Source organism: Macaca mulatta, chromosome 12, assembly GCF_049350105.2.
Source record: "Macaca mulatta isolate MMU2019108-1 chromosome 12, T2T-MMU8v2.0, whole genome shotgun sequence".
In the NCBI taxonomy this organism is placed as follows: domain Eukaryota; kingdom Metazoa; phylum Chordata; class Mammalia; order Primates; family Cercopithecidae; genus Macaca; species Macaca mulatta.
Genome location: NC_133417.1, coordinates 43,246,430 through 43,260,311, shown reverse-complemented (window position 1 = coordinate 43,260,311; position 13,882 = coordinate 43,246,430).

The window sequence follows — 13,882 nt, the reverse complement described above, 5'->3', positions numbered from 1 at the left end:
TGGGTTGTGACTGCCCTCAGCATTCCTTCTGGGCAGCAGATACAGTTTGTCAGTTTGCCAACATTCTGCATTTTATATAGCTTTGTAGGAAACTGCCAAACTGTCTTCCAAAGTGGCTGTATTATTTTGCATTGCCACCAACAGTGAATGAGAGTTCTCATGGCTCTACATGCTCTCCAGCACCTGGTAGTGTTAGTGTTCTGGATTTTGGCCATTCTAATGAGTGTGTAGAGGTATCTTATTTATGTTTTAATTTATATTTCCCTGATTATGACATTGCTTATTTGCTCCCTGTATATCTTCATTTATGATGTGTCTGTTAAGTCTTTGGCTCATTTTAAAATCAGGTTATTTTCTTATTGTTGAGTTTTATGTGTTCTTTGCATGTTTTGGATAAGAGTCTTTCATCAGATATGTTGTTTGCAAATACTTCCTTTCGGTTTTAGGCTTCTCTTTCTATTCTATTGACAATTATTATCACAGAGCGGTTTTTTTAATTTTTATTTTTTGTGAGTGCACAGTAAGTATATATATTTATGGGGTACATGAGATATTTTGATATAGGCATGCAATGTGTAATAATCACATTAGAGTCAATGAGGTATCCATCATATAGAGCATTTATCCTTTGTGTTACAAACAAACCAATTATGCCCTTTTAGTTATTTTAAAATGTACAATTAAATTATTATTGACTATAGTCACCCTTGTTCTATATTTGACTATATTTCACTATTATTGACTATAGTCACCCTTGTGCTATATTCTTGTATTTGTGCTACCAAATACTAGATCTTATTCATTCTATTTATTATACCCATTAACCATTTCCACTAGCTCCCAACCTTCACTACCCTTCCCAGCCCCAGATAACCATTATTCTACTCTCTATCTCCATTAGTCCAGTTGTTTTAAATTTAGCTTCCAAAATGAGTGAGAACATGTGAAGTTTGTCTTTCTGTGCCTGGCTTATTTCATTTGACATAATGACCTTCAGTTCCATACATGTTGTTGCAAATGACAGGATCTCATTTTTTTTTTTTTTTTTTTTTTTTTTATGTTTGAAATGTGTATATAATCATCCACTGTGTATATGTACCACATTTTCTTTATCCATTCACTGGTTGATGGACAGTTAGGTTGCTTCCAAATCTTGGTGGTTGTGAAGTGCTGCAATAAACATGGAAATGCAGATACCACTTTTATATACTCATTTCCTTTATTTTGAGTACCTAGCAATAGGATTGATGGATCATATGGTAGCTCTGTTTTTCTTTTTTTTTTTTTTTTTTTTTTTTTAGTAACCTCCAACTGTTCTCTATAGTGGCTTTACTAGTTTACATTCTCACCAACAGAGTAGGAGGTTTCCCTTTTCTCTACATCTTTGCCAGCATTTGTTATTGCCAGAGTTTTGGATAAAAGTCACTGGGGAAATACAGTCTCTTTCTGTACTTTCTGCAATGTACAGAAAGTGTACAGTAAGTAAGATGATGTCTGTTTTGATTTTCATTTCTCTGATGATCAATGATGTTGAGCACGTTTTTATATCTGTCATTTGTGTATCTTCTTTTGAGAAATGTCTATTTAGATATTCTGCCTATTTTAAAAATCAGATTACAAGTTTTTTTTTTTCTATAGAGTTGTTTCAACTCCTTATATCAGCTGATTATTAATCTCTTATCAGATGGGTAGTTTGAAAATATTTTCTCACATTCTGTGGGTTGCCCCTTTACTTTGTTGATTGTTTGCTATGTAGAAGCTTTTTGACTTGCTGTGATCCCATTTGTCCTTTTTGTCCTTTATGCTTTGGTTACCTGTGCTTATGGAGTATTACTCAAGAAATCTTTGCCAACTGAATGTCCTGGAGAGTTTCCTCAATGTTTCCTTGTAGTAGTTTTATAGTTTGAGGTTTTAGATTTAAGTATTTAATCTATTTTGACTTGATCAGCTTGATTTTTGTATATAGTGGGAGATAGGGGTCTGGTTTTCTTCTTCTGCCTATAGATATCTGTTTTTTTCAGGACCATTTATGGAAAACACTGTACTTTCCCAATGTATGTCCTCAGTACCTTTGCTGAAAATGAGTTCCTGTAAATGTATGGACTTTTTTCTGGGTTCCCTATTCTGTTCCATTGGTCTATGAGTCTGTTTTTATACCAGTGCCATACTATTTTGTTTACTATAGCTCTGTAGTATAATTTGAAGTCAGGTAATATAATTCACCCAGTTTTGTTCTTTTTGTTCAGGATAGCTTTGGCTATTCTGGATCTTTTGTGGTTCCATATAAGTTTTTGGAGTTTTTTCTTTTCTATTTCTGTGAAGATTGTCATGGGTATTTTGATAGGGGATTGCGTTTAATCTGTAGATTGCTTTGGGTAGTATGGATATTTTAACAATATTGATTCTTATAATTCATGACTATATAATATCTTTCCATTTTTTGTGTCTTCTTAAATTTCTTGCATCAGTGATTTATAGTTTTCATTGTAGAGGCTTTTCACTTATTTGGTTAAGTTAATTCCGAGGTATTTAATTTTATTTGTGACTTTTGTGAATGGAATTGCTTTTTAATTTCTTTTTCAGATTGTTTGCAGTTGGCATATAGAAATGATACTGATTTTTTTATCCTGCAACTTGACTGAACTTGTTTATCATTTCTTATAGTTTTTTGGTGGAATCTTTAGATTTTTTCAAATATAAGATCATATCATTTGCAAGCAAGGATAATTTGACTTCCTTCTTTCTAATTTGGAGGCCCTTTATTTCTTTCTTTGTCTGATTACTCTAGCTAGGACTTCTAGTACTATGTTGAAAAACAGTGGTGAAAGTGACTGTCCATGTCATGTTTCAGATCTTAGGGGAAAGTTTTTTCCGATTCAGTAGGATACTAGCTATGGGTCTGTTGTATATGGCTTTTATTGTGTTGAGGCATGTTTCTTCTATATCCAGTTTTTTGAATTTTTTTAAAATTAAGGATGTTTAATTTTATCAAGTTCTTTTTTAGCATCAGTTGGAATGATCATATGGTTTTTATCCTTCATTTTGTTGATATGATGTATCACACTGATTGATTTACATATGTTGAACTATCTTTGCATCCCAGGTATAAACCCCACTTGTTCATGATGAATAATCTTTTTAAGATATTATTAAATTCAGTTTGCTAGAATTTTATTCAGGATTTTTACATCAAAATTCATCAGATATATTGGCCTGTAGTTTTATTTTTTCTGATGCATCTTTAGCTAATTTTGGTATCAGGGTAATACTGGCCTTGTAGAATGAGTTTGGAAGTATCCCCTGCTCGATGCTTTGGAATATTTTGGGTAGGATTGGAATTAGTTCTTTAAATGTTTGGTAGAATCCAGCAATAAATTCAGGATTGGAATTAGTTCTTTAAATGTTTGGTCAGTTCCCAGGGTTTTCTTTACTGGGAGACTTTTTATTACACCTTCTATTTCATTACTTGTTATTGATCTTTTGATGTTTTGGATTTCTTCCTGGTTCAATCTTGGTGTCTAGGAATTTGTCAGTATCTTCTAGATTTACTGACTTATTGGCATATAGTTGCTCATAGTAGACACTGATGATTCCTTTATTTCTGCTGTATCAGTTGTAATGTCTTCTTTTTCATTTCAGGTTTTATTTATGTGGATCTTCTCTGTTTTTTCTTAGTCTGGCTAAAGGGTTGTCAATTTGCTTCTCTTTTCAAAAAACAAACTTTTTGTTTAATTGGTCTTTTGCATTTTTTATTTCAATTTCATTTATTTCTGCTCTGATCTTTATTATTTCTTTTTTTCTACTAATTTTGCATTTGGTTTGCTCTCGCTTTTCTAGCTGTTTAAAATGCATTGTTAGGTTATTTATTTGAAGTTTTTCCTCTTTTTTGAGATAGGAACTTATAGCTATAAATTTCCCTCTTAGTATTGCTTTTGCTGTGTCTCATAAGTTTTGGAATATTATACTTCCGGTATCACTTATTTCAAGACATTTTTCAATTTTCTTCTTAATTTCTTCATTGACCCATTGGTCATTGAGGAGCGTATTATTTAATTTCCACATATTTGTATAGTTTCCAAAATTCCTCTTGTTATTGATTTCTAGTTTTCTTTCATTGGGGTCAGAGAAGAAGCTTGATATTATTTCAATTTTTTTGAATTTTGTAAGACTCGTTTTGTGACCTAATTTATTCATGTGCTGATGAGAAGAGTGTGTATTCTGCAGCTGTTGAATGAAATGTTCTGTAAAAGGCTATTAGATCTATTTGGTCTGTAATGCAGGCTAAGTCTCATGTTTCTTTCTTGATTTTCTGTCTGGAATATCTGTCCAATGCTGAATGGAGGTGTTGAAGTCTCAAGTTGTCATTGTGTTGGGGTCTATCTCTCTCTTTAGCTCTGATAATATTTGCTTTATATATTTGGGTGCTCCAATGTTGGATGCATGTGTATTTACAATTGTTATGTCTTCTTGCTGAATTGATGACACCTTTATTATTGTATAATGACCTTCATCATCTTTTCTTATAGTTTTTGTCTTGAACTCTATTTTGTCTGATGTAAATATAGCTACTGCAACTCCTTTTTGTTTTCCATTGGCATGGAACATCTTTTTCCATCCTTTTGTTTTCAGTCTATCTGTGTCTTTATAGGTGAAATGTGTTTCTTGTAGGCAATAGATTATTGAGTCTTTTTTTTTTTCTTTTTTGAGACAGAATCTCATTCTGTCACCCAGGCTGGAGTGCAGTGGCGTGATCTCCACTCACTGCAAGCTCCGCCTCCCGGGTTCAGGCCATTCTCCTGCCTCAGCCTCCCAAGTAGCTGGGACTACAGGCGCCCACCCCCACGCCCGGCTAAATTTTGTGTTTTTTCAGTAGAGACGGGGTTTCACCTGGTTAGCCAGGATGGTCTCGATCTCCTGACCTCGTGATCCTCCCACCTTGGCCTCCCAAAGTCCTGGGATTACAGGCGTGAGCCACTGTGCCCGGCCGATTATTGAGTCTTTTTTAAAAAATTCATTCAGGCACTCTATGTATTTTGGTTGAAGAGTTTAGTCTATTTGCATTCAATGTTATTTTTGTAAGTAAGGATTTATTTATGCTATTTTTTTGTTTTTTTGGTTGTTTTGTGGACTTCTCTTCCTTCTTTCTTTCATTCCTGTCTTTCTTTTAGTGAAGGTGATTTTCTCTGGTGGTATGTTTTTATTCCTTGCTTTTTATTTTTTACATAATCTGTTGTATGTTTTTTGGTTTAAGATTACTATGAGATTTGCAAATACTATCTTATAACCCATTATTTTAATCTGATAGCTACTTAGCACTGATTTTATTAACAAACAAATAAGCAAAAAGAAAACTAATAAAAACTCTTCACTTTAACTTAATCCCCCTGGTTTTAAATTTTGTTGTTTCTATTTATATCTCATTTTGCTATGTCATGAAAAGTTGTTTTAGTTATTATTTTTGATTACTTCATCTTATAGTCTTTCTACTTGAGATAAGAGTAGTTCTATATACAACAATTACATATTATAATATCTTGTATTTTCTCTGTACTTGTTAGTATCGGTGAGTTCGGACCTTCAGGTGATTTCATTAACATCCTTTCCTTTCTGATTAAAGAACTTCCTTTAGCATTTCTCATAGAATAGGTCTGGTGTTAATTAAATCTCTCACTTTTTGCTTGTCTGGAAGTCTTGATCTCTCTTTCAGGTTTGAAGGATATTTTTTCCAGATATACTATTCTAGGTTAAAAGTGTTTTTTTTTTTTTCTTTTTCTTTTTTTCTTTTTTTTTTCCCTGCATCTCTTTAAATATGTCATTCCCTCTCCCCTGGCCTGTAAGATTTTTACTGAAAAGCCTGCTGCCAGACATCTTGAAGTTGCATTGTACGTCATTTGTTTCTTTTCTCTTGCTGCTTTTAAGATTCTTTCTTTATCCTTGCCCTTAGGGAGTTTCGTTATTAAATGCCTTGAGGTAGTCTTCTTTAAGTCTGCTTAGTTTTCCATACACTTCTTGTACTTGAATATTGATATCTTTCTCTATATTTGAGAAGTTCTCTGTTATTATCCCTTGAATGAACTTGGTACTCCTCCCGCTCTATCTCCTCTTTAGGCCAATAACTCAGATTTGCTTTTTGGAGGCTATTTTCCAGATTCTGTAGGCATGCTTCATTGTTTTCGTTTTCTTTTTTCTTTTGTCTTCTCTGACGGTGTATTTTCAAATAGCCTGTTTTCAGGCTTACTAATTCTACTTTCTGCTCGATCAATTATGCTATTAAAAGACTCTGATGCATTCTTCAGTATCCCATTGGCATTTTTCAGCTCCAGAATTTCTGTCTGATTTTTTAAATTATTTCAATAGTTTTGTTAAATTTGTCTGGTAGAATTCTGAATTTCTGTCTGTGTTATCTTGAATTCTTTCAGTTTCCTTAAAACAGCTGTTTTGAATTCTCTGTCTGAAAGATCATATATCTTTTGTTTTCCAGGGTTGGTCCCTGGTGCCTTATTTAGTTTGTTTGGTGAGGTAATGTTTTCCTGAATGCTCTTGATGCTTACAGATGTTTTCTTGGTGTCTGGCATTAAAGACTTAGTTATAATATTTATTGTAGTCTTTGTGGTCTAGCCTTGTTTGTACTCATTCTTCTTGGGAAGACTTTCCAAGTATTTGAAGAGATTTGGGTGTTGTCATCTAAACTGTGTCTGCATTAGGGGGTACTCCAAGCCCAGGAATGCTGTGGTTCTTTCCGACTCATAGAGGGACCACCTTGGTGGTGTTAGATAATATCTGCAAGAATTCTCTGGATTACCAGAAACTTTTGTTCTCTCCCTTTACTTTATCCAAACAAATGGAGTGTCTCTCTGTGCTTGGAGTTGGGGGTGGAGTGACACAAGCACCCCTGTGGCTACCACCTCTGGGACTGTGCTGGGTTAGACTTTAAACCAGCACAACATTGGGTCTTGCTCAAGGTCTGCTGTAACCCTTACCTGGCTACTGCCTATGTTTGCTCAAGGTCCTGGGGCTCTACAATCAGCAAGTGGTGAAGCCAGCCATACCTGTGTTTCTCCCTTTGGGGAGATGAGCTCCTCCAGGCCCCAGGTACATTCACAGGTGCCATCCAGGAACCAGAGACTGGAGTCAAAAACCTTAGAAGGCTACCTGGTGTTCTATTGTACTGCAGCTGAGCTGGCACTGAAACCATAAGACTCAGTTCTTCCCACTCTTTCCTCCCCTTTCCACAGGTAAAGAAACCTCACCCTGTGGCCACCACCACTTCAGGTTCATGGGGAGTACTGCCAGGCTACCATTTATGTTCCCTTGAGGCCTAAAGGCTCTTCAGTCAGTTTATGGTGAATGCTGCGAAGCCCAGGACTCACTCTTCAGGGCAGTGGGCTTCCCTCTGACCTAGAGCAGATCTATAAATGCCATCCAAGAGTCCAAGCCTGGGATCAGAGACCCTAAGAGCCTACCCTGTGTTCTCTCCCTCTGTGGCTGACCTGGTACCTAAGGTTCAAGACAAAGTCCCCTTTACTCTTCCTTCTCCTTTTTCAAGCAGGAGGAGTCTATCACCACAGCCACCACAGCTTGAAATGTGGTTTCATACTTGAAGTCAGCATGTCTCAAAGTCTTGCTCAAGGACCATGACTTACTACCTGGGTATCACTGCTGATTATTCAGGGGCCAAGAGCTCCTTAGTCAGCAGGGAATAAATCCTGCTATGACTGGATGCTTCCGTTCAAGGCAGCAGGTTTCCTTCTGACTCAGGGTGTATCTATAAACATTTTCCAGGAGGTAGGATCTATTGTAATGACCTCATGACTCTCCCTGCTGCCCTATCCTACTGTGACTGAGCTGGCATCCAAGTTGCAAGACAAAATCCTCTTTACTCTTTCCTCTCCTTTCATTAAATAGAAGAAATGAGTCACTTTTTTTGCTGCAAACTGCACTGCCTGGGGTGGGGGAAGTGTGGCAAGAGCACTCCCTTGGCTGCCATGGCTGGTGTCTCACTAGGTCACATGCCCAACAAGTCCACTGGCTCTGAGCCCAGCACAGTGTTAGGATTTGCCTAGGAGTTGTGGTCCTTGTGGCCTAGACTGCCCTTCAAATTTATTTAGGACCCCAGAGCACTTTAGCCTGTGATGGCTAACCTTGTTGAAACTCAAGTTCCAGCCTCTGGGATGGGCAATTCCTCTCTGGCTAGCACTTGACTTAACCCTCCCTCCATGGATATCAGCTGAGTTCAGCCCAGTTTTGCTTTCTGCTGTGATGGGGCAGCACTAAGGTCCAAGGCAAAGTCCCGCAGTCACTGTACTCTCTCCCCACAACTTCTCTCTATGCCAGGGCATGGGAGAGGAGTTGCATTGGTGATCAAATACTATCTTTCCTACCCTCTTCAGTGCCTCTTTCAGTGACAGAAAGTTAAAACCAGGTACTGTGATTACTCACCTAATTTTTGGTTCTTATGAAGGTGATTTTTTGTGTAGAAAGTTGTTAAATTTGATGTTCCTGTCAGGGGTGGTGATCAGTAGAAGCTTATATTTGGTCAGGCCATATTGCTCCACCTCTTTTCTCCAGCGCATAAATTTTTAATTTTAATAAAATCCAGTTATTGCTTTCTTAGATTATGCCTTTGTTGTTATATATAAAAAGTTATTGCCAAATTCTAGGTCATCTATTTTTTCTCCTGTGTTATCTTCTAAGGGTTTTATAGTTTTGCATTTTACATTTAGGTCTATGATCCATTTTGAGTTAATTTTTGTATAGGATGTAAGATTTGTGTCTAGATTCATTTATTTTCTTGCATGTGGATGTCCAGCTGCCCAGTACCATTTATTGAAAAAGACTATCTTTTCTCTTTAAATGTCTTCGTTCCTTTGTCAAATTTCCATTGACTATATTCATGTGGATCTGTTTCTGGGTGTTCTACCCTGTTTTGTCTATTCTCTTGCCAATACCACACTGTCTTATATACTGTAACTTTACAGTAATTCTTGAAGTTGGGTAATGTCAGGCCTCCAACATTGTTTTTTACCATTAACATTGTGTTGGCTATTCTGGGCCTTTTGCCTCTCCATATATACTTTAGAATTAGTTTGTATTTATCCACAAAATAACTTGCTGGAATTTTGTTTAGGATTACATTGATTGTATAGATCAAGTTAGGAAAAACTGACATATTAACATTATTGAGTCTTTCCATCCATAGACATAGAATATTGCTTTATTTATTTAGTTTCTTAATTTCATTTGTAGAGTTTTGTAGTTCTAATATATGGGTAGAGTTAAGAATTAATATTTTAAGGATTCCATTGTATTTATTCTGTGAATTTCAGGAGCAACCATTTTTACGTATATATATTTTAAACTGCTTTATAAAATTTAAAAAAAATGGTATTCTCTTTTGTTTTCAATAACAGCAGTTAACAGTACTGCTGGTCATCCCTGTGAATTTTGCTCCCTGAACAGTGAAGACTGGTGGCCCAAAGTCCTTTTGCCAAGAGGCCTCTGAACATGTGCATTATTGGATTGCAATCCCCCTGCCTAAGCCGGTTAGAACTCATTCTCCATAATGCAGAGAAATATGATTGTTTTTCGAAGGGATCTTCAGGAAGATGATTACTGATGGTGTTCAATGAACTTTCTGAAATTTAATGCAACATTTTGTAACCTGGGTGTTTTGGGAAAGGAAGGGAGCCATGTACAATCATTGACCTCAGGCCACCAATGCACTTAAAAGCTTCAGGATTCCCTACAGGTATGGAAAATGCCCTAGCCATATGTCACCAGGATCAAGTGGTTAAAGAAGAGGCCCCTCCACTTCAAATATATCCCACAAAACAGGTAGAGTGTTTTCTTCTGTTTTCTGTTCCTGGAGAAACTGCAGTACAGGTATTGCAAAGAAGAACCATTGCCCAAATAATATAAAAACACAAGATCTCCCTTGTATTTGGAGGAGAAAGTGATGAGGCTTGATGTCTCTCAAAACCAATCTGAGAAGAGATAGGAGGGTGGTTCTTGATACTCCAGAAGAAATTCGAGAGTGCCTTCTACCTCTTCCCACTATGTTTCTAAGAATGACTTTGTGACAGAGGAAGGTGAATGCAAAAGGCTTCAATGTATTCAAGTGTCTTTTCTGGAAGTAAGAATCAATACCGTTTCCTCTTATTGCACTTTTTAATCCTTTAGAATTTAAAGAAAACATTCTTCACTTTCTGTATTTTGAATCTTTGTCATATGGTTGTTACTGTTCAACTTTTTAGTAATGTGCATTTCGTTGCTTATGCTTTATCTCACTCAGTAGATGAGCACCATGTGACCTAGGACACTGTCTTATTACAGTTGCTCCATTTTTTTCACTTCTTAGAACAGTGCCTGGCACATATTAGGTGCTCATTAAATGTTTGCCAAATGAACAGGGAATCTGAGTTCAGTGTCAACTGCCACTCCACTTTTTTAGTCAGCTCTGAGGAAATTTTTGCAATATTCAGTCACTGTCTGCATTTATAAGTCTTTCCAGGTAAGACTATTTTAAATGAAAAAAATTTCAAAATATTGAACATATAAATACAGCCACATAATGATGGAGATATGGTCTGAGATGTGCATCCTTAACTGATTTCATCATTGTGCAAACCTAAGAGCGTACTTATACAAACCTAAATGGTATAGTCTACTACACACCTAGGCTATATGCTATAGCCTATTGCTTTTAGGCTATAAACCTGTACAGCATGTGACTATACTGAATACTATAGACAACTGTAACACAGTGGTAAATATTTGTGTATCTAACATCTCTAAACGCAGAAAAAACAGAGTAAAAATACAGTATAAAATACAGTATTAAAAATACAGTATAAAAATGGTACACCTGTACAGGGTATTTACCATGAATGGAACTTGCAGGACTAGAAGTTGCTCTGGGTGTCGGTGAGTGAATGTGAAGGCTGAGGACATTACTGTAGACTGCTGTAGACTTTATAAACATTGTACACGTAGGCTACACTAAATTTATAAAAACAATTTTCTTTTCAATAATAAATTATCTTTAGCTTAATGTCACTTTTTTACTTTACAAACTTTTAATTTTTTTGACCTTTTAACTCTTTTGTAATAACACTTAGCTTAAAATATGAGCCTATTATTACAGTTGTACAAAATATTATCTTTATATCCTTATTCTATAAGTTTTCTCTATTTTAAAAATTTTTATTTTTTTTAACTTTTAAAACTCTTTTGTTAAAAACTAAGTCACAAACACACACATTAGCCTAGGCCTACATAGGGTCAGGAACATCAACATCACTGTTTTTTACCTCCACAACTTGTCTCACTGGAAGGTCTTCAGGGGCAGAAACATACATGGAGCTGTCATCTCCTATGAAAACAATGACTTCTTCTAGAATATCAACCTGAGGGACCTACCTGAGACTATTTTACAGTTAACACTTTTTATAAGAAGAATGAGAAGTATACTCTAAAACAATGATGGCTAAATGAATGAGGAAATGAGTGAAATATTTGCTGTGATTACAATGAAATAAATCGTCATTTTTTTCCTCTTATATCGAAATTGGAGTAAAATTAACTTCAAAATAATACTTTTACAGTTAAAATTGTTACTATTTTTTAAAAATCTACTCCCCAAGAGCATCAAAAGTTGACATTGGAGTTCAAATGGCAGCTGAACCATATGATGCAATTTTATGCTTCAATGAAAAACACAAAATTACAGTGTCAGGTAGACATCTTAGCACATATCAGAGTTAGAAGAAACTGCAAATATAACCTAGTCGTTCAGTGGTAAGGAAACCTAGGCCCAATAATTAATTTGCCCAAAGTTCCTTGTAAGCAAGCCACAGATCTGAGCCCATAACCCAGGGTTTCTTATTTCCACCTAGCCCATCCACCTTACTGCAGTCCACAGGCTCAAGTTCCTGTGCTTAGACTCAGAAATAAATTGAAATTCCTTTTGTTTTTGCTGTCCCTTCATTTTCTTTAGCCTGGCTCCATTGTGGGGCCTGGCTCCATTGTGGGAATTCAATGCCCCCAGTAGTGTCCTCTCCTTTATGTACCTCATACTATTTCGGTGCAGTTCACTTGGGGCTCGAGGGTCCCTCCCTCACCTCTTTCCCCCATCGTACAGTCTTCTGAATGGACCTGTGATTCAGGAAATTGACAGGGAGTATGAAAGGGGCGGAAAAGCAGCAGATGGAGTGGAGGGAGGGCGGGAAGTGGGGAGTCTGGAAACAGCCTGGAGGCAGCCACAACCTGGTGGCCTAAGCCCACAGATGCATTGCTTGACTTTGAAGAAGTTTATACACATATTCTCATGAATATTCTCATATGACAATAATATTGTGCAGCTATAGAGCACTTGCAGTCATCTCATGAGAGCCGTAATATAGGGTGGGAGGCAAGTATTGGGATTACAATTGTAATAACTCACTGTAAATAACTTACTGTAAAGCTGCCTGTGAGTTTTTGGCAGGCTATTTAACCTCTCTAAACTTCAGTTTCTGATCTATAGAATGAAGTACACTTTATAGCCCTCTTCGGGTTATCTGAGGATCCAATAAGTTTTTATATGCAATGTGCTTTTCAAAGTATAATTTGCTATATGAATGAAAAGCCTGGCATTTGGCAGAAGAACTGTCTAAGTTCTTATTCTCAGAGCCCACAAGCTGGATGGTTCTAGTGGCTATGTAAATGTTGTTTCATGGATTTGTTACAAGGTGGTAATGTTTAAATACCTAAATTAACAACTTCTATATGTTAGGACATATATATTTCCTCTCCAATATTTTATGCTCCTCATTCCTCTTCCCATCTCCCACCAGTCAAACCTGTCCCCTAGTATGGGTTGCATAAGATAGACAGGGCAGGGGTGGGAAGTGCACAGACATGAATCTTCCCTAGAGACAGGGAGCTCCCTTTATTTTACAACCTTGGATGCAGAGAGGGAGAGAATAACACAGGTCCAGGCAGATAGAGCCTTGACAACCGAACAGGTATTTCTGAGCCAAAGTGTGGCATGAGCAAAGCAGCAGGGGAGTGAGAAGACCTGCAAGGGGAGGTAGACAAACACAAGGGATGTTGTAAATCTTGAGGTCTGACAACCAGGTACCAGATAGAATAAAATATATCTGGGAATCTATGTGGACAATGAATATCTAGAATTGAATCAGTCAAGGTCACAGCAGGAAATAGATGATGCCCTAATAGTTGGATAATTTGAGGAGAAATTATTTACAAAAGAGACTGATGACAAGGTGTAGGCAAGCGCGTAGAGTTCAGGAACTTGGGGCTTGTAGCAGCAGAGCTGTTGCCACTGCTAGGCGTGAAATGAGGAGAGGAGGGTGTGATTCTGGAAATTAGAAAGAAAAGAATCAGGCGGAGAAGGCTGAATCCATCTGGGAGCCACAGGGAAGCCCCATGGATGTGATCTTTTTACTTCAGGCCCCAGGGCATGGACTGGTGTGGAGGGGACTAGTATGGACCTGGAGTAGAAAAATGGAAGATTTTGAAGAGTCTCACTCCAATTTCTTGGCACTGTACAAGCCTCTACAACTTTAGCATAATCCTGGAGAAAGAGAGGGGTGTGGGAACAAACTGGTTAACATTGAGTTTCTACAACTACAGCAGCATAGGAACTCGAAATAGAAATTAAGCTGAGTCGTAGAAAAAGACATATGTTACAATTCTTGCAAAACATAAGTTTTGGACTGAGAATTGTATCCACCTCATATAATAAGATGGATCCGTTATATTATATGGATTACAACAAGAGTCCATATGTCCAGTCTTACATATAACATTTACATGTGTGCACACACACCCCATTCTGACAGGGAATTCATGGGTTTCATCTCCACCAAATGACAATGTA